The 24530-nt window shown below is 37.3% G+C and overlaps 1 long non-coding RNA gene across 1 annotated transcript; it reads right to left on the reverse strand.

Annotated features, from left to right (window-relative positions):
• Positions 1-280: 280 nt before the first annotated feature.
• Positions 281-24481, reverse strand: LOC138151924 (uncharacterized). The gene is made up of 3 exons (XR_011165965.1): positions 24288-24481; positions 1501-1585; positions 281-691 (listed from the first exon to the last, which is right to left on the reverse strand). It is a non-coding gene; the product is annotated as an uncharacterized lncRNA (long non-coding RNA).
• Positions 24482-24530: the final 49 nt, after the last annotated feature.

Below are 24530 nucleotides of genomic sequence, written 5' to 3' on the forward strand. Positions count from 1 at the left end.
GTACAGGGCTAGAATTATTCCTATTATTAAATAATTAACAATATATTCATTCTGTGTTATTTTATTATCATCATCTTGATTTGTCTAATTTATTTTAGTGAAGGACATTCTACACCAGAAGTTTCTGATATATACACATATATTTGCATGTAGATATACACATGTATGAGTATGTATATGTGTACATATATAATATATTTGTATGTCTATATACATATATACTTGTGTGAATAGGTAAATATTATTAATCTAGGAGATATGATTTTCAGGTTCAAGCTAAACTTCTGCTCTGTTTATTAATGAGGGAAAAAGAGCTTTAAATTTTATATCCAAGACTTGACTTCCTTTCCACCAAATTCCAGTTACACAATAAACACACATAGCAATTAAAGAAGAAATCCATTTAGCCAAGTCAAAAACAAAACATAAGAGAAAGTATACCTAGAAGAATATATACCAGACAATACAGAATGAAGAATCTTTCCTCTTGGGATTGAGATAACAGTTCAACCAAGAATCCTAGATTCCATCCAAAGGGAATTTCCTCAGTCTCTAGTGTAGCAAGCTGGAGATAGGGGCGTGATGAAGACAGCTAGTTCCTTTCGTATCATTTTCCCTTCAGCAATTTGAAGTGAGATTGGCACTGTCAATCTTCTCTCTTGAAGCTGGAAGCCAGATATGCCTGAAGCAACTGTAGAATGCAAACAAACTTAAGAAGAAGAAAAAACTTGAACCTTGAAAAAAGTCAAGGTACTGAAGAGACTTGAAGCAGTTCAAAGAGAGATGCTCTCCTCTCTCCCATTCTTACCAACTCCTCTCTTCTTACACAGGCATAGAATGTTGATTTCCGCCAATAGAGGAAAAGTCTCATAGCAATGGGCTTTGCCACATGGGTTATATTGGTTAGTGGCAAACCAATGAAAGTTTTGGGGTAGATAAATAATTTAATCAGAGTAGGGAATTAGAAAGATAACTTGATCAGTGGTTGAAGTATGCATTGGAGAAGAGAAATACTAGGGGAAGGAAAATCAGTTCAGAGATTACATAATAGTCTAGACAAGAATCATTGGAAATTTAAACTATAACAGTGAGTCTTCCCGAAATTACTTTATTGGGTATACACAGAGTAGAAAATTTCATTAGCATATCACTATTCTTCCCTACTAAGGAGATATAGATACATATATATAAATATAATATACATAGATATAGATATATAGTATATATGTGTATATATGTGTTTATCTCCACCTTGCTACATTTTGTACAATCTATATGTAACCTACAAGCCACAAAAGCCCATCTTCAATTAAAAAGACAGCTAGGTGACCTCATGGATAGAGCACTTGGCCTGGAATCAGGAAGTTGTTCAAGTCTGTCCAACTCTTCATGACCCCACTTGGGGTTTTCTTGGCAAAAATACTTCAGCGGTTTGTCATTTCCTTCTCCAACTAATTTTAAAAATGAGTAAACTGAGGTAAACAGGGTTAAGTGACTTACCCAGGGTCACAGGTAGGTGTCTGAGACTGGATTTGGGTCTTCCTGACTCCAAGCTTGGAGGTCTATTCACTGCACCGACTAGCTTCTGGTAGAGAGGAAGACCTGACTTCAGATATTTTAGATACCTACTAGCTGTTTGATCCAAGATAAATTACTTAACCCGTGTTTGCCTCAATTTCTTCAGCTATAAAATTGGGGAAATAATGGGGTTGTAGTGAGTATGAGATAATATTTGCAAAAGTACTTAGCACAGTATCTTGCACATAAGAAGTGCTTCATAAATATTTTTTTTCTTCTAATCTTTCATTGCTTGCTTTACAGGGATTTTAAGGTAGTTCTTTCTGTCCTTAGGACAATAGTTCCAGAGTCACTATTTCAACAGCGCAAAGATTTTCTTTTTTAATTTTGATTAGGTAGTCCATCTTGTGCCATTTGGGAATCTAGTCTCAAGGGGTGTGTATGTATGTGTATGTGTGTGTGTGTGTACACACTCATATATATGATATACTTATATGTACATATACACACATATACAATTGTCCTTTGTTCTTGAAGAGGACCAAAATGACATCACTGTGCTAGAGTCAAGTTTCAGTGTGTCCCACTGTGGTTGATCAGACCAATAGGAATTCAAAATGTTCTACCACAGGTCAGGTACAATAGTTCATGTGAATATTTGGGGTGGATTTTCTAAATTTGCGCATCTTGTGTTTCCTTTGAACTGTTTCAATTCTGCTTTGCTCATAGAGCACAGCATCTTCTTTGATGTGGGCACATCACACTGAATGGTCCCATGACAGTGTCTCCCATGTTACACAATCAATTCCAAAGTTCTTAAGAGAGAGACCTTGAGAGGATCCTTGTATCAATTCTTCTGACCACAATGTGAACATTTGCCTGGTGTGAGTTCTCCATAAAATAGTCTTTTTGGTAAGCTTACATTTTGCTTTTGAACAATGTAGCCAACCTATTGGAGTTGTGCTCTCTAAAGCAGAGTTTGGATGTTTGGCAGATTAAATCAAGAAAGGACCTTAGTGTCTACTATATTATCCTGCCAGATGATCTTTGGAATCTTCCTAAGACGATTCAAATGGAAACAATTCTCTTTGTTGCCTGACAACTCTAGGAGAAATGCCAGGAGCAGAACAGAGATATGTACCCAATGTTTGTAGATATGACCAAGGTGTTTGATACTGTCACTAGTGAGGGCTCATGGAAGATTATGTCAAATTTTACATATAGGTATAGGTGTGTGTATATGTATATATGTATACATATATAAAATGTATGTGTGTGTATACACACCTACATATGTATGTATATAAGAAGCATAAACATGTTACCCTTGAATTAGAATCATAGAAATTTAGAATTTGAAGGGACCTCAAAAATCTTTTGTTGGGGTTTCCCTTAACCTGCCTGTTGAGTTGTAAGAAAAGACTTAGCACTTCCCTTTGTTTCAAACCCTTGTAGTTAGAAGCACTTGTTGAACCCGATAAGAAGTGCATCAAAGTGGCAAATAATTATGAAATCAACCAAAAGTGATTTTTTAAGAGAGTCTAGTAATTTCAAGATACATTAGCGAGGTTACTATCCTACTGACTGACATTCATGCTCCTAATATTTCAATGCTGTAGGAGTTTTCCACATTTAGTAAAACCACATTATCTCACCACGCTAAAGGCTTCATTAATCAACACAGACAATGGTTCAGCTTTGCTTTGAGTCCAAGGATTTGGATCTTCAAGCCTTTTACCTTCTTTAAGTGCTTCTCTCTGTCAACAAAGGGTCTGATCCCAGAGCCCTTCTGTGAGCATAATTCCAATTGACTTCAATGAGAGTTGTAAGCACATAAGAGCTCTAACATAGAACTTGGCAAAATAAATGGATCTCTACAACATTTTTTATTGTTGCTGTTGTTAAATTTTAACTGTTAATAGCAAACCTCCATCTTTTGGAAAATTATATGTTGTTGGCTAAAGTAATTAAATAAAATGGCAAATATTCACAAATTAAAGAATATCATATCTTTTGATAGGCTAGGTTTGGAAAAGATTCTTATTGTTGTAAATTAAATTAGGTGAGTCCCACAAAATGTTTGTGGACAAACTGGACTTAACAACCTTATGTTTCCTGACTTTTGCTGTTTTTTTTCCTCTCTTCTTTTTCTTTTCTATCTGCTCTTCTTTTGCCCATGGCTCCTCCTTCTATCTGCTCTTCTGGCTCCAATATTATTCAGCATTTTGGTTTCCACCCCAAAATGCAAGACCACTGAGTTTGCTTCTCCCTATCTGCCTTAGACTCTATCTAGAACAGTTATCTTTTCCTCTCACTATATATATTATACATGCATACACTGAATATTTTTTAAAAGGTCAATCAGTTCTGATAAATTAATCTGATCTATGTGTGTTATGTTTCTTGATTCTAATAACATTGAGCAAAACACACATGGAAAGTATTTGTGATCTTGCATTAAAATTTCATATAGCTAATTAATTAATGCAAATAATGTAATGATAAGGTTAAAAAAAGATATAACACACTGTAAGGGTTATGGGATTTAAAGATCTTCCATGCCCCATTGGACTTGCTGATGTAGCAGGAAGGGGCGGAGCAAGAGGAAGCGGAAGCCAAGCTGGAGTTCCTGTGGTGGCTAGTGGTGGCGGGCGACGGCGGCAGCAGCAGCAGAGGCAGTGGCAGCACGAAGCCCTTTTTGAGTCAGCCAGAATTTCTGCTAAGGACTCCTGCTGAGGACTGCCAGGGGCCGGAGCTGCTGGGAGTGCACTTCCTGGACGCTGGGTGGTTGCTGTGAGTGGGGAGAGGAGGACCTTTGCCTGAGGTAGCCTGTTCTGTTTTAAAGCCTTGAAAATGTGGGTGCTTTCTACTTTATCTACGTGTGCCAATGTCATAACTACTCTGATGGCTTTCACTTTCTGGTTTTGGGACTCAGTCTTTTGGTATCTTAATAAATTTTCTAGCTTATTCCCCCATATGGCAAGCATGATGTATTTTGTGATGGATAATTATATCACCATATCTGTAATCTCCATAGGCATTGTAAATATGGCATTGCTGATACACACACTAAGTTATGAAGTAAAAGCCTCTAACTTCTGGCTACGTTATTGGATGAAATTTGAAAGGAATAAATACAAATTCTTATATCCATGTACAGAGAATCAATTTCATTAGTACAAAATGGGGGAAAATAAGGGCATATAATTTATCTTTAAATGATCTGGAGGTTTTTTATTTACTTTTAAATGACCTGGCAAACTATAGGTTCAATAAGAGTCAACATTGTGATATTGCTATCTCAAAAGCTAAAGAAACCTTAGTCTGCATAGAAACAGGGTGTTCATAATTAAGGAGTTAAAAGTCTGCTTTATAGGGGTGGCCAGGTGGCTCAGCGAGTAAGAGCACCGGCCCCAGTGTTGGGATGACCTGGGAATCGAATCTGGGCTCTGATACTTAGCACCACACCCAGAAATAACTGGCCGTGTAACCTTGAGCAAGTTACTGAACCCCAATTGCTTATAAAAAAAAGTCTGCTTTACTCTGACCTGATCCTCATCTGGAGTATTGTGTTCAGTTTTAGGCACAAAGAATTGAAGCAAATTGAGAATCTGAGAAATATCCAGAGGAGGACAACCAAGATGGGCCTCAAAATCATATTGTATGATAATTGGTTGAAGTAAACTTAGGCTGTTTGACATAGAGCAAAGAGTAGTATGTGGAAGGATAAAAATTTAGAACCAGAAGAACAGGACTAAGTTTTTGAATTTTCTATTTATTATACTCTAACCTTGGAAAAATCATTTGATATCCATAGGTACTGATTTCTTCAACTAGGAAGTGAGGGTTTTGGACTACATGATCACTGAGGTTTCCTCTAGTTCTTTGATCTGACAAGTAATTGGAAGGCTGTCATGTGGAAGAGGGCTTAAATTTCTGTTTAACCCCACAGAACAGAACTAGGAGCAATGTATGGGAGTTACAAAGAAGCAAATTTAAACTTTTAAGGAAAAACTTTAAGGAACAGTTAGAGCCGTCATCAGGTGGATTTCAGAAAAACCTGCAAAGACTTACATGAACTGATGCAATATGAAGTGAGCAGAACCAGAAGAACATTGTACATAGTAACAGCAATATAGTAAGGATGATCAACTATAAATGACTTAGTTCTTCTCAGCAATACAATGATCCAAGACAATTCCAAAGGACTCCCAATGGGAAATGCTATCCACATCTAGATAAAGAACTAATATTGTCTGAATACAGATCAAAGCATACTATTTTCACTTTATTTTTTCATGTTTTTTTTCTTTTTGTCTTTCTTCTCTTACAATATAACTAATATGGAAATACGTTTCACGCAATTGCACATATATAACCTATATCAAATTGCTTACCATTTTAAGGAGGGGGAGAAGAGGGAGGAAAAAAATTGGAACTCAAAGTTTTAAAAAAATGAATGTTAAAAATTGTCTTTACATGTAAATAGAAAAAATGCTATTAAAAAAAGAAGAAAAAAACAATTAGAGCCATCCAAAAGTGGAATGTCCTACCTCAAAGATAGTATGTTGTCACTCATTTGATGTTTTCAAGCAAAGTTTTATTGTAAAGGAGTGATGTTTGTTTAGGTAAGAGTTGGACTAAATAACCTCTGTGGCTCCTCCCAACTCTGACATGCTACTGTAGTACCGCCTGCAGGACCACTTCCCTTAACTCCCATTTGTATTAGCAGTCCAGATTCCCAAAGCCAATTGAGTACTTTGAGTTCTAAAATCAAGTCAAGAAGAATTTATTAAGTTCCTATTCTGTGCCAGGCACTAAATAAACGTTAAGCAGTGGGGATGCAAAGAGAGGCAATGAAAAAAATCCTACTCTCAAGAAACTTAAAGCCAAGCATAAGCAGCTTTCCAGAGGATTGCTGCTATGGACAGTTTCAAGATTCTGATTACATAGTATAGTGATCCCTATTTATTCAGTAATAAACTAAGAAAAAACATTAACAGAAGTCAAAGTACAGCATTCACAATGTTATGACATAGCAACTTATCACTAAAGTGGCTACATTGTTTAAAACTGAAAACAAAGTACAATCATTTAGTAAGTCCTTAACTCAACCATCATTAAGGAACAAGCCTTCTTAAGGGACACAAAGTAAAAAGGTCAAAGTTCTCTACCTCTAGACTACAATAAATCATGATCTTCTCAGTCAGCATCAAGTACCCAAGGAGAGGTGTTTTTCATCTTGACTGGAGGCTGGCTCCCAAATTCTATAGTTCCACTTTCATGGGTCCAGCTTCTACCTGAATCTACCCAACTGTCACCTGGTTTCAAAGGTAGGCAGCTCTCAGCAGCTTATCCAGTTCCATATTGGAGATCACAGTGTCCAGTCCACCTCAAGTCCTTCACAGTTTCTGTTCCTGGGAAGACAAAGCTTAACAGAGCCACAATAATATTCATGCACATTGCCAGCACCATTATCAATTCACTATCTGCCTGTGAAATCAACAGAGATCCACAAACAAGGTCCAAGAGGTCAACATAAATCATCAATAAAGTCCCAGGACCTCTGAAACCCTCTTCCAGGATTTCTGTCAACAGACAACCAGAAAATCCTGTTTCAGGGCTTCCAGTAAGGTCCCAGAGCTTCATTACAAAGTACCATAAACAAACATCAACACAGACAGAAGAGACAAACAGAGTGCCAGGATACCACAAGCTTTCTCCTTTTCTACCACAAGCGCTCCCTTCTCAGTTCTGCTGCTCTCTCCCAGCTTGGGCTTCTCCTCATATATGGTAATTAGTTCCTCCCTGTTCTACCTACTGTGGGATTCATAAGTTCTGGGGTTCATAAGTTCTGTTTCTTAATAAAGACAAGGCATTAAGTACTTCTTTGCTTGCCATTGGGGAGGATGGGGCAGGGAAGAGAAAACATGCAAACAATTATGTGTAAATTAGATGTATGTAGTATAAATTGGGGGTAATCAACAGAGGGAAGGCATTAAGGTTATTGAAGGCTGCAAAAGGCTTTTTGAAGAAAGTAGGACTTTAGTTAAGACTTGAAGCCAGGTATGGGAAAACTTTATGATATTGTTCTTAGTCCTACATAGCTGAGAAACTATACCTATTGTTTAGAGACTGGATTCCTTTTTTTTTTTTTTTTGCTTTTTTGAAAGGGGGAGGGTAGGGCAATTGGGGTTAAGTGACTTGCCCAAGGTCACATGGCTAGTTTTTTGTTAAGTGTCTGAGGTTGGATTTGAACTTAGGTCTTCCCAAATCCAGGGCCAGTGCTCTATTCACTGCACCACCTAGCCACCCCTAGACTGTCATGCTGACCAGAAATCCAGTCAGGTCCAAAGGCTGATGCAAGGAATGTAAGGAGTTTTCTCCCATTAAACATCTCAAGCAACCCATATATCTTATCTGGAAATTGCCTCTGTGCTGGTCAATCAGCTACTGTTTCTTTGCTTCTTTGTTTGAATCCTATAATATGTGTAACTTACAGACACTTAGAAGGAGTGGGCCATCTCTTTTTTTGGCTCTTATCCTGTTCTGGATGACTTAATAAACTTCTTTCTAAATTATTCCACTTTAAGAATGTTCTCAGTTTTTTTTTTGTTCTCAGTTCATAAATTGATGTCAGAAATGGGATCTTTGACCTAAGAGGTAGGATTGAACCTAGACAAGATCACTCTGCACAGTAAGAACTGGTAAGAACTCCTGTGGTTCAGGTGGAACAGTCAAGTTGCCTCTGACCCTGTACTGAGTCTTGGGAATTTAGATTCTGGGTGTCCAGAAAGCTAGGAGGCTGTGTACCATCTTGACCTGGGGAATTACTCAGGGAGGGCCAGAACTACCTCACCACCCTAGTGAACAAATGAGTATTCTTCTTGGACTAATCAACCAAGAGTTTGAGGATGGGCATAGAAATCTGAATTCTTTTGATCAGTCCTTTAGTAGATCTTTTTCTTTTTTCTATCTCTCTTCTTTTCTTTCCTTCTTATACTTCTCTTACCCTCCCCTGACTCTTTGAAAATAAATAGTGTATCTGGTCTATGACTATATACTAGCAGCAGCAAATGCAAACACTGTCAGTTGAACCATGTGGCCTGCCAAAAGGGAATACTTTATCTCTTTGATTGAGTGACCCTGAAGAACTGGTTGCCTAACATATGTCCTATACTCATTCACTTAGGACTACCCCAAATTAATAAGGGTAGCTCACATGTATATTAGTCAAAGTAAACTTGTGCAAAGTTGAGCCTCCTGTATGCTGAATGCTCATACCCCAACAGTGGGGAACCATTTCTTTTCTCCCTTACTCCCTTACCTATAAGCTTCTTTGGAACATCTTTGTCTTATGTCTCATAGATTCTGCTACCTTTCCCTAAGCGGAAAGTGCAATCAGCCAGAAAGTCTGCTACCAAAAAAAACCAACTGCAGTCAGAAAGTTTAGAATGGTGGGAAAAATTAATGAAGTTTCATACTTGGAACAATTCTTCCAGCTTTCTGTAATCTGATACTAAACTCTCCATTCCAGTAAGCAGGGACTTAACTTCTATTTCAGATTTTCAGTGGAAGATAAGGTTTTAGGAGGAAAGAAAATTTTAAAAAATGAATCTGTACAGTACTTTCTTTCAGTCATTTTGGTCCTCACCAGTTTAGGATTACAGAGATAAAGTTAAACAAGCAAAGAAAGGAATACTTTTTCCTGGTTTGTAGAAATTTGTGGCACTATAAACTAATTAGACACTAAAACTATTAAAATATATTATTTTTGCTGTAAATTTTGAAATTACGGTTTGAAGATTTTTGTAAATTCTGAAATATATTAATAACAATGAAAATGTGAGAGTGCCATCATAAATCATTGAGATGGAGCTAACTTAAATCAGTAGGCTCTATAATTTGAAATGTTGGTAGCATATTTTCCACTAAGGTCTGATGTACCTATCAAGGGTTAAACATCACAATTGTCTCACTTTAAATGAAATCACATTATAATTTATTTTTAAGATACAATCAAATCAAATCTGAACTAACAATCACAAATGGTACCATTAAAATCTCAAAATTTCCTAGGATCATTAACTACCAACACTTCCTTTGTTTTATTCCTATAAAATTTATAACTTACTGACACTTGGCAATGAACTGCCTCTTTTTCTGCTGGACTACCTAATAAACTTCTTTCTAAATTATTCCAGTATAGGAATCTTTTGTTCTCAGGTCATACAGGGAAGCCAGGAGGCAGAGACGAAGAAGGAGTTCCAGACATGGGGGACAGCTAATGAAAATGCCAGACTAGGGTGATAATGTGTCTAGTGTTCTATGGCTAATCCCTGCAGGATTGGGTTTCTAGAATTATTACTGGCCACTATTCAGTCAGTAGTTTCAATAAGCTTTTAGTATAAGGTTTTCCCCAAAGCATGTTCTCCCCCTGCAGACACAACTTTTCTTTCTCTCTTTTTCTTTTCTTTCTTTTTTTTTTTTTTTCGGAGAGTGGCCTCAAATTAAAGATACAAGAGTAATTGAATTCATGTGGAAAAGGGGTACTTCATGAATACTAGTAACTGGAAGTCCTTTCTTCAGTTGATAGAGTCCTCCTGAAGTTTCCCTTAGGTATAGATAATTCTCTTGGAGACTACAGAGGATCAGTGTCTTTCTAGAACTCATAACTAGTATTCTCTCTACCACACTCTCTTTTGAAGTTATTTTTCCTCTGCAGAGGCCCTTCTGTGTCTTTATCTATTTGTGTCCATGCTTGTCCATGTTTATCCTCACTGTGTCCACTGGTTGCATTGTCTGCTACTGATCCTGGCTTGCTAATAACTTGGTCTGTGTGTAAGTGGGGCGGGGTGGGGGGGAGCAAAGAGGAAGTATTATACTTCCTCTGGGCTCACTCACCCCTCCCTTGATGCCCTCTGGTACAGGTAATAAGATCTGCCTCTTCAAGGCTCTCCTGAGCTTAGAGTTTTTCACCATTTGACCATTTTCCTTTTGGACTGACTTCTATTGACATGACTCTAATTATTTAAAACCCCCAAGAGAAGTGATTATTAGTTTGTTTGGTCAGGATATCAGCTATTCCCTTCTTTACCCAATTGAAGAGATTCACAACTCATTAAGAGATCACAAGGTGAATCATCAATGTTTACTCATTTAAAATGTTGTCTTGCCCTTACATAATATCAAATAAGGTAGTGGTGAAAGAATTCCCTTATATTTAAAGTAATTAGGCATTATAAAGCAAAAATTCTTAACTGAATGGTTTAATATTTATCTTCTTTCCCAGTTTTTAGAACCTCTAATCAGATGATTTTCTCTAACATACTTTACTGATTTCTAAGATGCACATCCACAACTCCTTAACATTAGCATCTTCTTTAGCAAGGTTTTGCTTCTAAAACAGTATTACTTGTATTGCAGGATAAAAAATGGAATGTTTTTTATTTTCATATCTGATGCTTTTTTAGTTTCATATTCATTGCTAAGTCTTTTGAAATCAATTATGCTTTTTGAAGTCAGTGACGTACCTTTTGAAATTATGTAGCCACTATACTGAAATTCACTACACAGTAACCAACATTAAATACAAATGTCCAATTACTGAAAATGTAAAGAAACACTTATATTTATCAGTAAATAAAATCTGACTTTTTACAAGTGAACAAATTAAGTAATTTAAAAGCAACCCCAATGAACTATTGTTTACTGACTCAAAGAAATTAGGATTTAATAAAAATAACTCTTGAATTATGTTTAAATTTATTAAAATGTAAGTATTAAATTTAATATCTTAATTTCAACTGTTTCCCATTCATTGGGATTTCAAGTAGGAAAATTATACAATTACTAGGTTTCTAGATAACACGATATAGTGGAAAAGGTTCTTCATTTTGAATCCAGGGAACAGAACTTATTAGCTGTGGGACTTAATCTCATTGAGCCCCAGGTTTTTTTTTTTAATCATACATAAAATGGTAATAATAATTCTTGTACTTTCTGCCTGCTAGGGTAACGTATGTGTTTTGTAAACACTGAGGAAAGTGTTTTGTAAACTCTAAGGCATAATATAAACTTCTGCTTCAGATGTTGCAATTTCTTTTTTTTAATGTTCATATCTTTTTTAATCTTTATAAATTTGTTTGTTTACTTTTAGTTTACAAGATTCAGTTCCACAATCCCTTGAGTTTCAAATTTTCTCCCTCTCCTCCCCCCTGCCCCCTCCCCTTCCACCCCCATGGCAGCATGCAATCAAATATAGGATCTGCAAATACTTTCACATTAGACATTAGTCAGTTTGTAAAGAAGGATTATAAACTATGGAATGAACAATGGGAAAGAGGAAACAAAACCAAACAAGAAAAAGAAAGAGAGCAGGTAGTTTGCTTCAATCTGCATTCAAATTCTGAAGTTCTTTCTCTGAATGTAGACATCTCTTTCCATCATGAGTCTTTTGGAGTTGTCTTAGAGCCTTGCATTGCTGAGAAGAGCCTTGGTCATCACACATATGTTGTGTCTGTAATTGTGTACAAATTTCTCTTGTTTCTGCATTTCTTACTCACAGATATTGCTATTTCTAAGACTGTCCCAAATTAACTTTTGCTCTTCTAGGCAGATTGTGTTCCTCAGTTTACATTTCTATACAAAGTGGTCAGTAATAATATTCACCTTACTTATTTTACAGAATCACTGTAAGAACAATGCATGTGAAATTCACTGATACAATTTGTTCTTATGATCGTATCACTAGAGTAAGGGGCATGTGCTCAGTGAGATGGATGTGTAAGTCTCTTCATGCATGGGAAAGACTCCTGAGGCACATATGAAAGCAAGAGACCCTTTTGTATTAGAGGAATCAAGTGTGCTTCAAAAGGGAAAAATGGACTGAGAGGAAGCAGACTCAGTGGATTTGGAGATGTCAGTGGTCAGAAAGGGAGTAAAAGGTTTACGAAGCTGCTGCTTCTATGTCTCTGTTCTCCCCCTCAGACAAAGCCTAGATGATGGAAGGAAGCAAAATATGAGGCAAAGGAGATCTGATGAATCTGTATGCCAGGAAACTGATGAAAGTAATAGAGAGATAGTGATCATTAAGGAAAGGTATGCACAGAGAAGCAATGAAAACATGAAGCAGCAAGTATAGATCTTCTTATCTTTTACTGGTAGTGTGATTGTTCTGTAGACTGTCCTGATGGGAGGATAGGGCTAGGGAAGGAGAAAGTCACCTCTCTCACAGGCCCTAAATTCTTTCACCACTAAGAATGTGGCATCAATGAGGAGGGAAAGATTATTTCATTCCCTAGAAGCAAACCCAAACGTGTGTATTTTTATCTATATGTATACATACACACACAGAGTTACGTAGTACTCTAATTTGCAAGGACTATACGGGACCCTATGGGAAGATTTTGAGAAGGAATAGAATTTTATTAACCACCAATGGGTTAGACACAAGTTTTTCCTATATGTATAAAACCTTTTCTGTGTGTGATATGTCTTAATAACCTGAATACTTGTGTAATGAATGTGTGGAGATTTCTAGGGCTTCATATTTCTTACATACAGCATGTAGACACTCACTTTTTGAGCTGGCTTGTTCACTCCAACCTGTTCCCAGGCTGTTGGGTTTAGTTTCCCAAAGAAAAAAGACTACCATGAGGCTAAATTCAAACTCTCTCAGAGTCCTAGGGGTAATTCTGATGTGAGATAATGTACTTTCCCTGCTCACCACTTTAGCTTTCAGATTCCCATTGATCTGTTTCCTTTTACACAGACTAGCTACTCACAGTGATGACATTTTTAGATTTCAAACATAATAGTAATAATAGCTATCATTTATATAGTAGCACTTTAAGGTTTGCAAAGTGCTTTACAAATATTATCACATATTCTCACAACAACCCTGGCAGGCAGGTGATAATTATTATCTCCATTTGCTGATGGGGAAACTGATGCAGGTCATGGATACCTTGTTAAACATAATCATTAACTTAGCAAGAAGGCAAAAGATAATAATAATAATAACCTCACAGGTGCTGATGACATATTAAAGGAAATGCAAGAATAATCCACCCCTAAACCTGAGCCTTATTATCTCACCAACATATCTACTATCTGTGGGGGAGAGTTTGCACACACAGAAACCTGTCAGGGAACCACCTGAGTGAGAAAAATCAGCATGCTTGAGGTAATTTACAACTCTAGACTTCCAGCTTTGATATTATTGGTCCATTAAGAATATCTACAGGAGCAAATCTGCTTCTCTGCAAATTGCTTAACTGTCCCCATTCTCCAGTCAGACAAATTTTATTCTCTTTTACTTTGAAACTAACAAAGCATTTATTAACTCTTTAAACTTATAAGGACTCTTAAATTGATGCTGAGGAAATGTTACACTCTTAGCCAACAGTTCACTTTAGGCCAGAAACCTGACAAGGCTTATTAGACAGGCTTTTTCTGGGCAATGGAGAGAAGTGGGAATGCTGTGTTGTCTAATCATCATATCAAACAGAGTGCTCAGTAAAGAAGCCACAAAGCCTGTTTTTCCCTTTGCTTTTCCGTCTTTAACCAAAGAAGAAAGTATTAACATGTATTTCTGAGAGGCCTTGCCTCTCTCAAACTCTAGGTGGTGCTGAAGGGCAATAACTGATGCTCAAGTTGTCATCCGATGAATTCCAGTCTTTAATCAGTCACTCGGTAACAAGCATTTATGAAAGTTAAGCTACTAAGTGTCAGGCACTGTGCTAAGCAATGAGGATACAAAGACAGGCAAAACATTCCCTGCTCTCAAGAAGCTTTTAGTCTAATGTGGGGGAAAGCATGCAAACAGCTGTGTACAAACTAGACATAGACAGGATAACTTGATTATGCTCTCATAGTTGAAACATTCAGTCAGCTGACTAGTCCAGAGGTCCTTCACACAGTTTCTATAGTGTTGACTTTTTACCCCCTACTGTTTCTTCATTCTTCCACTCTAGTCTAACCAGGCTTCTTCATCCATTCTTCACCTTTCATCATCATGAGAATTTCTCATCACAGACTTTGCACGGCTTAAATCAGACTACTTGTACTCAGTGACTTATCTTTTTAAAATTTAATTTGATTTTTTCCCAATGAACAAAAAATTATTTTATCCCTACCATATCCTCCTCCATAAAAATAGGGCAAATGAAAACCCCTTGTGACAAATATGCATTGTCAAGCAAAACAAATTCCCACATTGACCATATGGTCGTATCTAAAATATATATTTCATTTTATTCCTTGAGTCCGCTCTGTCAGGAGCTAGGTGGCTCAGTGGAGAGAGTCCTAGACGTGGAGTCAGAAAGATGTGATTCCAATCTGGCCTCAGACACTTACTATTGGTGTGACCCTCGGTGAATCACTTAACCTTTGTCTGTTTCAGTTTCCTCATCTATAAAACGGGGATAATAATAGCACCTACCTCCCAGAGGTATTGTGAGGATCAGATGAGATAATAATTTTAAAACACTTAGCACAGAGTAAGTGCTATATAAATGTTAGCTATTATTATTATTAAGTGGTAGCATGCTTTATCATTAGTCCTTTGTAATTGTGGTTGCTGATTGCACTGATCAGAGTTCTTGTCTTTCAAAGTTGTCTTTACAATGTTTTAGTTGTTGTTTAAATTATTTTCCTGGTTGTGTTCACTTTGCTGTACATCAATTCATACAAGTATTCCTAGATTTCTAAAACACTGTCCATTTAATAATTTACTATGGCACAATAAAATTTCCATACATTCACATATTCTACCAACTGATACACACCCCCTTAGTTTCGAGTTCTCTGCCACTACAAAAACCTTTCATTTTCCTTTCTCTTTGTGTTATAGGCCTAGTAGTAATATTACCGAGTCAAAGGGTGTACACAATTTAGTAATTTTGGGGGCATAGTTCCAAATTGATTTTTGTTCTGCCTTTCCATTATCCCAGTGGGGAATCAGAACTTTTTTTTCACAAGTAAAATTCTTGACTTAGGGGAAAAAGATTGTTGTTGTTGCTGGTTAATCTTGAATGAAATTTGGCTTCAAAGAAAAAAAGAACACTTCATTATCAAGAAACATAATTTATTAACTAGATTATTAAGACTTATGAAACCATATTAATATTGAAATCATGTGTCATTCAGATGGTGAGAAAGATAATGTTGTTTTGTACCTTCCTGGGAGCCTCAGTACCTTATGTTGCACTGGTTGCCATGGCAAGTACTTCTTATGGATTAGCTGCTATCAAAACTTCGCAAATGGTCAAATGGCAATTTAGAAATGTTTCAAGTCATCATATTTAAGGTCTTTTTAAAAAATGTTGCTTTTTAATGAATGATCACAGTATATTTAAACCTATGTCCTTCATTTTCTTCCTACTGTGACATATACTTCAGACTTATAAAGAGGTGGTCCTTTGCATTTATTATTAGTTTGTACCTTAGCAAAGAACCAGCTTTGTGATAGTAGGGTATCAATTCCATGTTATTGCTTTACTGAAACAAATTGACTTGTTCCCATCAATAAGTCAATTCTGACTTTGCACATATGAGCAAATTGGTGACTTGAAAGGCCTCACTAAAAACAAAGGAAAAATACACTGCTTGTAAAGCACTGGTGTTGAATTTATGAACATAGTGGTCAGTAAACCGAAAAAGTGAAGGCAATTATAAGATCGAGGCTCTAGTTACAGATAGTAGATTTCATACTTTAATATTTTGATTAAATTTTTAAACACAACTTTCAAAGTTACTTGGATCTAGAGGATAGCCTTACAGTTGGGGAGCAATCTAGGTATTTGTTCTCTGGTGGTCAACAGGAATACCTCAACCTCTTAGGAAAGGGCCAACTCAAGCATGTACCAGAGAAGGTGGTTGACAAAGCTGAGCTGGTGGCACAAGAAGAGCCCACTTGATGGACAAATGAGATATTGTACTCCCTCCCTGTTTAATTAATAAATCAGCATGTCATCTTTCTGCATGAAGGTCTAAAGAAAAGTAGCATTCAAGTCACACAAAGAGCTCCATGTGGGAAACAGTGTCACACATGTCTTCAGGTTTATTAGAATATTTTGTGGTGGGGCAGCTAGGTGGTGCAGTGAGTAAAGTGCTGGCCCTGTAGTCAGGAGGACCTGAGTTCGGTTCCAGCCTCAGACACTTAACACCCACACAAAAAAACTAGCTGTGTAACCCTGGGCAAGTTACTTAACCCCAAATGCCCTCCAAAAGGCAAAAAAAAAAAAAAAGAATATTTTGTGGTACAGAAGAAGAAAAATTATCCATGTATGCAGCTACAAGTGAGGCGGATATATGACTCCTGCATCTTGCCATCTGATCACTAAAGGCCCTCTTTTCAACATTTCACCTTTTCCCTACTTAATGAAATTAGCCATAAGATCGTTCTGATTCAGTCCTGATGGGGACACCAAGTGTTCAAGTTCCAATTTGGAATAAAACGAGTCATTTGTGAACCATCTATCATTATGCAAAAAAAGAAGGGGACGAAGGGAATAGGCATTTATTAAGGACCTACTAAGTGCCAGGTTCTGTGTTAAGCCCATTGCAAATATTATCTCATTTGAGTCACAACAACCCTGTGAGGTAAGTGCTATTATGCTCATTTTACAGATGAGGAAACAGACTGAGAAAGACTCAGTGATTTTCTCAGGCTCACATAGGTAGACTGGAATTGAACTTAAGTTTTCCTGAGTGCCGGCTCAGCATTCTATTCGTTGCACCACTTGGTTGTCTAGTTTACTTAAGGATAGCACGGAAAAGTTATTTAGCCAGGATACAACACTGATGCAAGTGGAGAAACTTCCTCATTTTCTGCAATTGCCACAGTGATGTTGATCAGAAGAATGTGTTTGTTGACTAGGCCAGGATTGAGACATCTGTCGAGTCTGAGGAACATACTCTTTATATACTGGGCATTATACTTTAGGAGCTAGGAAACTGTCAATGGTTTGAGCCATAGTATTGTGGCCTCATTAAGTTTAAGGGTGGTATCATTGTCTTTTGGGGATAAAAATTAGTCTAGCTTATATGATGTACCTACCACTTCTAATTATAGGTGGGCCTGTGAAATCTGAGCATCAACAGTTTAGTGACATTTCTCAAATAATTCCGAACTGTTTCTAAACTGATTGGATCAATTCACAGCACCACCAAATGTATTAATGTACCTTTATTTCAGCAGCCCCTCTATCTATTGACTTTGTCTTTTATCATCTTTGACAATTTGATGACTACAGAAAGAAACATCAGAGTTGTCTTTATTTGCATTTCTTTTATCATTTCAGATTTGAAGTGTTTTTAATATGGTTGTTGATCATCAGCATTTCTTCTTTTGAAAAGTGTTTATACCTTTTGACTATCTTTTGGAGAATGACTCTTGTTCTTATTATCTCCCATAAACCCCTTGGATATTAGACTTTTATCAGAAATATTAAATGCCAAAAAAATCCCCAATCGATAGTTTCTCTTCTTAGTCAAACTGTATTGATTTTGCTCATGAAAAAAGCTTTTTAATTTTAAGTAAATAAAAGTATTTTATTTTATCTTTAATGACCATCTCTATCCCTTGCTTTATTAAGAATTTCCCCCCTAAAGAGGGATCTAAAAGGTACCTCTTCTCATTTTCCTTTATTTTTAAGTCACTTTTTATATTTAGTTCACACATTCATTTGGAACTTATTATTGAATACAATATAAACACATATATCTAAAGCTAATATAATATAGGGGATCTTAACAGAAGAATATTTACTTTATATACAAGTATAATAACAAATATACAAATTTATTCCCCCAACATGTGGGAGGCATAATCTTCCACTCTTCTGAAATACTTCAGTCTCTGGGGAAGAGGAAAGGGCTAGGTTCATAGCTTAGCTTGGTTTCCAGACAGCACAGTCCAAGTTCCAAGGGGACATTATAAACAAATGGGATTTACAAAGCCCATTTGTAAAAAGTGCCTCACTAGAGTGTCTGCCTATCTTTAATATGTGTGTGTGTATGTATATATTTATACACACACACACACATATACAGGCAACTAGGTGGACAATGGATAGAGTACTGGCCCTGGGGTCAGGAGAACCTGAGTTCAAATCTGACCTCCTTTGGAGGGAGGGGTCAATTCCCAGGTACCCTGGCTTCTCAGGGTTTACATCCTAGGATGGTCTGCTACTTCACCCTGTCTGTAATCCTGGCTCTAAGGTCACAATGGCTCAAACTCCAGGTCCATGGTCTCCAGTGTTTAAAAGTGAGAACAGATAGCACAGGATGGAAACAAGTAAGAGCCAGGGTAAAAGAGGGGAGGGGAGTGGGAAGGATTTTCCTTTCCTTCTCATTGGTTCAGTTCATGGTGTCCAGACTGGGCACAGCAGACAAACGCTTCTGAAAAGAGCACAACTGAAAAGATGGCAGAAAAGAATAGAGCTGAAAAAAGAGTGAATGGCTTGATCTTACCAGTTTTAAGGACACAGGAGGCCAAAGAAGGCTACCCCCACCCAAGGTCCCTTAAGAGAGTCTCCATGTTAAAACTAGGTATGCCCAGAGAAGCCTGGGTTACACTAATTTTTGACAATCTAATTTCCCAGCATTTCTAAGACAACCAACTTATTCCAAGTAAGTTACAAAATAAATTGGAATCAATTAGCTTACTAGCTAGCTATCTAGAACGTTTATTAAACACTTTGTGTTAGGCATTGTATTGAGCATTTGAAACAAGCAAAACAGTCTCTGACCATGAGCATCTTACCTTCTAATTAGAGAAGACAACATATAAAGGGGACCTAGGAATGGAGATGGAGGTAGGGGTAGTACAGAGCTGGTTGGAAAGTGGCTTGGAGACCTAGTTCTGGGCAAGATTAGCTACTAGGTCAACAATCTGAGCCAGGTGACTCTGGGGTAGAGTCCAATGTGGTGGTAGTGGTGGGGAGGTAAGGATAATGGTCCTAGTACAGGCAAATAGTTAGGAAATGAATGGAAGTGAGTTTATAGGTCTTTCTGAAATTCCACAAAAGTCACTGAAAATAACTTAAGTTTTACATATTCAAATTTTTAGAAGAAATAGGAAATACATTATTTGGTTTAAGCTAACTATGAACTAGGGTATCTACCAATAATATAATAGGTTACATTCTTTAGTCAATTATGAAACCATCAGGGTAAGCATGAAGAGTCTCTATCAGATGTGTTTCTTCATTCTTCATTATGATAATTTGATATAATTATTTTGGGATGCAAGAAGGGGGGGAGAGGAGAAAGGGAAGGGAAAATTTCAAAGCACTTTGAAAATCAGTCAACAAATACTTATTATATGCCTATTACTGACTGGAGGGTAGAGCCATGAACTCTAGGTACTCTGTTTAAGAAAGGAACTCAATACAACCTTCTCCCCTTTTTCCACAAGCTATATTGCTGTTGGTCTTCTTTGGAATTCTCCATCATGCCCCATGAGAACCACCTCTTCTTCTACTTCCCACCTCCCTTTTCAGTTTCCTTTTATATACTGTCTTTCCTCATTAAAATGTAAGCTCTTTGAGGGCAGGAATTGTTTCTTTTTAAACTTATATTTGTATTTCCAGCAGTGCCTGGCACATACTAGTTTTCTTAATAAATATTTATTGACTAAGTCTCTACTATATGTCAATCACTGGGGATAAAAAGATAAAAAAAAACAGTCCCCATCCTCAAAGATCTCACATTTTTTTCAGGAAAAATAATATGCACACACATAAGGAAATACAAAATATATGCTAAGTGCAAACAAATATAATAATGGAGAAAAAACTCCCCACTGGGTTAATAGTTTTGGAAACCTAGGTTGTGTCCCTATTTTTGCCACTTAGCAGTCTTGGAAGGTTGGGCATGTCATTTTAATATTCTGTGCTTGTTTCCCCATCTGTAAAATGAGTAAAACAATAACTGCCTTACTTCACAGAATTCTTACAAAGATGAAATTGTTTATCTAAAAGTTATTTTTAAAAGTACTATTTAAATGCAAGCTATTTTTAACTGTGTTAATTTTATTTAAAAAAATCCTATGTGTTCATCAGTTCATACTTTGTTAAATGTCTATATTGTTTGCATAATAACCTAAAAATTTATTTAAAAATATACATTTATTTCTGATTTCATAAGCATATAGCATATAGCTAAGGGGATATTAGAATTTCCATTTATTTTACAATTTTTTAAAAGACCTAAGAAAACTGCCATTCTGTGCTAATTCCACCAACATAATAGAAATTTTCAGCTGAACATCAATCATTGAAAGGACAGAGTTGCACAGTAGCTATTTCTATGATATTGAAAGCAGGAAAGCTATCTTGAATCATTACATGCAAATTTATACAGTGTCTTCCATCTTAGAATCTCAAAGAACTTTATAAGCAAAGTGACACTAGACATATTTTATAGAGAAAATCAAAATATTTAACAGTTTAATGATTTACAAAGTCCAGGTCCAGCTTGTGACTAGCGGACATTTGTAAGCATCCTCTAGCCAGGTCTATATAAAGCAAAACAAAGAAGTTTGATGTAATTACTGTTAGTTCAAACAAAACCACACTTTTAGCTAAATTAGCAGTTACTGCACTATATATTTTTGTTTAGAAATCAAAGTCTTTATGCTGCTTATTGAGGATAGGATCTTCTATCTATTTAGAGACTTTTTTCATAGCTCAGCCAGGAAACTCTGTTAAAGTAACTGTGAGTTAAATTTAATAGCCACAATTAACTGGTGAATGTACTTTAAAAGTTTTGAGAATTTTTTATTTCCAAAGATATATACCTCCCTCCCCCCCACCTCCCTTCTCCACTAGGTCCATTCCTAGAAGCAGAGAAAAGAACAATTCTATAAAACTAAGCACCACATTTACTGAGTTGATCATATATGCAAAGTTCCACACCTGTTTTCCCTCACCTATCTAATGAAGGACAAGAAAGGTGCAACTTCACCTCTCCTCTTTCAGGTTAAGCTTGGTCATTTTCTTTTCAAGTATTATTTCTTTGTTGTTGTTTTTCCATTTGCATTGTTGTAGCTATTGTGTTATTTTCCTGGTTTTGTTAACTTGAATTGTCTTTAGTTCCTATGTCTCCCTATACTTCTAGGTATCCTTCCTATTCCTCATTTCTTATAACAGTAATGCCTCGTTACATTTAATATGGCAATTCATTTAGTCATTCCTCAAACCGTGGAAATCCATTTTGTTTCATTCTTTGCTTTACTAACTAGTAGAGCTCTAAATATTTTCATTTTATATGGGAGCTTTCTATCTTTGACCTCTTTAGAGTATATTTCTATAGCAATGGGATCTCTGAGTCAAAAGGTATAAACATTTTAGTAACTTTCTTAGTAAAGTGCTTTCCAAATGATTGAAAAAATTTATTTACAATGCCACCAAGTGCATTCATATGCCTGTATTTCTATAGCCCTCTAACATTTGTTTGTTTTTGTCTTTTTTTGGGGGGGGGAGAAAGGGCAATTGGTGTTAAGTGACTTGCCCAAGGTCACACAGCTAGTAAGTTTTAAGTGTCTGAAGCCGAATTTGAACTCAGGTCCTCCTGACTCCTGAACCACCTACCTGCCCCCCTCTAATATTTGTTAATCCCCTCTTTTGTCACTTTTGTTGATTTCCTAGGTGTAAGGCAAAACCTCAGTTTTTTGAACTGCATTTCTCTTACTATTAGTGATTCAGAACAATTTTTCATTTAATTATTATTTTGCAATTCTTTTGAGAACTTTATATCTTCTGATCATTTATTCACTGGAGAATAGCTCTACATCTTTGTGTTAGTTACCTATATATTTTAGATATAAAAAACTTGAGAAATCTGATGCAATTTCCCACCCCCCCATTAGCAACTTCTCTTCTCATCCTGCTAGCATTGATTTTGTTCCTGAAAAAAAAAAAAAAGCTTTTCAATTTCATTAATCAAAATAACCTGATGGGGGAGGGGGAGGGGTTTTGGGTGGTGCCATGGTTGCTTTGAATGAATATGGGGTGATCTCCATATAAGGCCATGGGGGTGATCACCATATAAGGCCATAAATGTAAAACTGCGATGTGATTGGCTCGGATTCGCTATATATTTTCTTGTGTGAGAGGGCGCTCTCTCTCTCTCTCCGCCATGTAACTGTTGAAGAATAAACCACCCCGCTTCACTCCTCCGCCTTCTGTCTGGTGTTTTTCCCCGTGAGGGGCCGGTGACGACCGAAGACCCGGGATGGGTAAGTGAGAGGGCCGTGGGGCTAGTCGTCTAGATCTGTTGTGAGGGCAAACGCCCGCAACAATAACCTATTTAATTCTTTGTGATAACTAACCTCTGTCCCTGGTTTGGTTAAGAGCTTCTATGGCCATAGTTAAGAAAGATACATGATCTGGTTCTCTGCCAATCTTTTGACAAAGTGGAGAAAGTACTGTGGGCTTGGAGTTAGGAAGACATCTTCACGAATTCAAATCTGGCCTCAGACATTTACTAGCTGTGTGACCCTGGGCAAGTCACTTAACCCTATTTGTCTCAGTTTCCTCAAAATGTAAGCCAAAGAAGAAAATGGCAAATCACTCTAGTATCTCTGCCAAGAAAACCTTCAAATGGGGTCATGAAGAGTCAGATACAACAGAAAAACAACAAAACTCTATGAAGAAGTCACTTTAATAGAGACATTTGCTTCACTGAATTTAAGAGGCTTAGCAAACAAAAAGAAAAAGAACATCCGATGTGGGTTTGAATTGCAGCTCCAGTATTAATCACCTGTGGAAATCTCTAAGCACTGTTATCTGTGCAATAGGAGTAATGGTATTCATACTACCTACATCCTCCACTAAAGCCTTCATGGTGAGTAGAGGTGATACCTCTGAAATGCAAAGCTAAGCAGGTAAACTGGGAGCATGGGGTGGGAAGCTTTTGAGTATAGTTCAGTAGTACCTTACTTACGCTTTTCGCCAGGGTGCTTACTTTTTTGATTAAAGCAACTCTAGATCTTTTACTAAGACATCTAAGCACTTGTGATCTATGACTAGTATGGTAAGTGCCTATTATGTGCCTAGGTCTGGATATACAAATTGAAAAGACAAATCTCTGCCCTCAAGGGGCTTACATTCTACTGGTGGGAGTATTCTTCCCAGTAAATTCAATACCCTGAACTGCTGGACCATCTCCAGTCATTCTGATCTGTATCTGGCCTCTGCACCCAGATGGCTGTGGAGGATAAAGTCGGGCTGGTGACTTTGCACAGCCCTCTTTCACTCAAATCCAATTCAATTGCAAGTCATGTCATCATCTCCCTGATGTCATGGCCCTTTTCCAGAACTGAAGGACAAACCACAACCTCAACCACAAACTACAACTCTGAATTATCAGGGTAATTGCTACTATATAGATCTGGCCTTAAGCTGTATTTCTTTACTTAAACTCTGATCAGTCAAAAAGTATTTATTGAGTACCTATGTGCCAGGCACTACAAAGGAAGGCAAAAGGCAGTCCTTGCTCAAGTTCAAAGCCTAATGGATGAAAACAACCACGTACAAGCAAGCTATAGTCAAGAGAAGTTGGAAATTATCAAGAGTGAAGGCCCTAGAATTAAGAGGGATTAGGAAAGGTTTCTAGTAGGTGAGATTTTAGTTGGGATTTGAACAGGGAAGCCGGGAGGCAGAGATGAGGAGGGAGGGCGTTCCAGGCCATGAGGGACAGCCAGAGAAAATGGCCAGGGAAGGGAGATGGAGCAACAGCTTCTAGGCCGGTGGTCCTACCTTTTGGGGCCAAGCAGATCAGAGCGGCCGCTTGACCCCAAGACGGCACAGTGCTACCCTGAGGGCTGTGTCCCCCCTCTCGCTCCCACTCCACATACGTGTGTGGACAAGGTGAACATGAGACGCACAGGACAAAGTTGGCAGCAAGAGAAACACTTCATCCACAGCAGCAGGTTCCTGGGAATGGAGGGGCGGGGCTAGAGTCGAGGACGCAATTACGTTCCCAGCCCAGCCCGTAGTAGC

This window comes from Petaurus breviceps, unplaced genomic scaffold (genome assembly GCF_028583685.1).
Source record: "Petaurus breviceps papuanus isolate PSGF00001 unplaced genomic scaffold, PetGlider_PUasm1.0 90919, whole genome shotgun sequence".
Taxonomy (NCBI): Eukaryota; Metazoa; Chordata; class Mammalia; order Diprotodontia; family Petauridae; genus Petaurus; species Petaurus breviceps.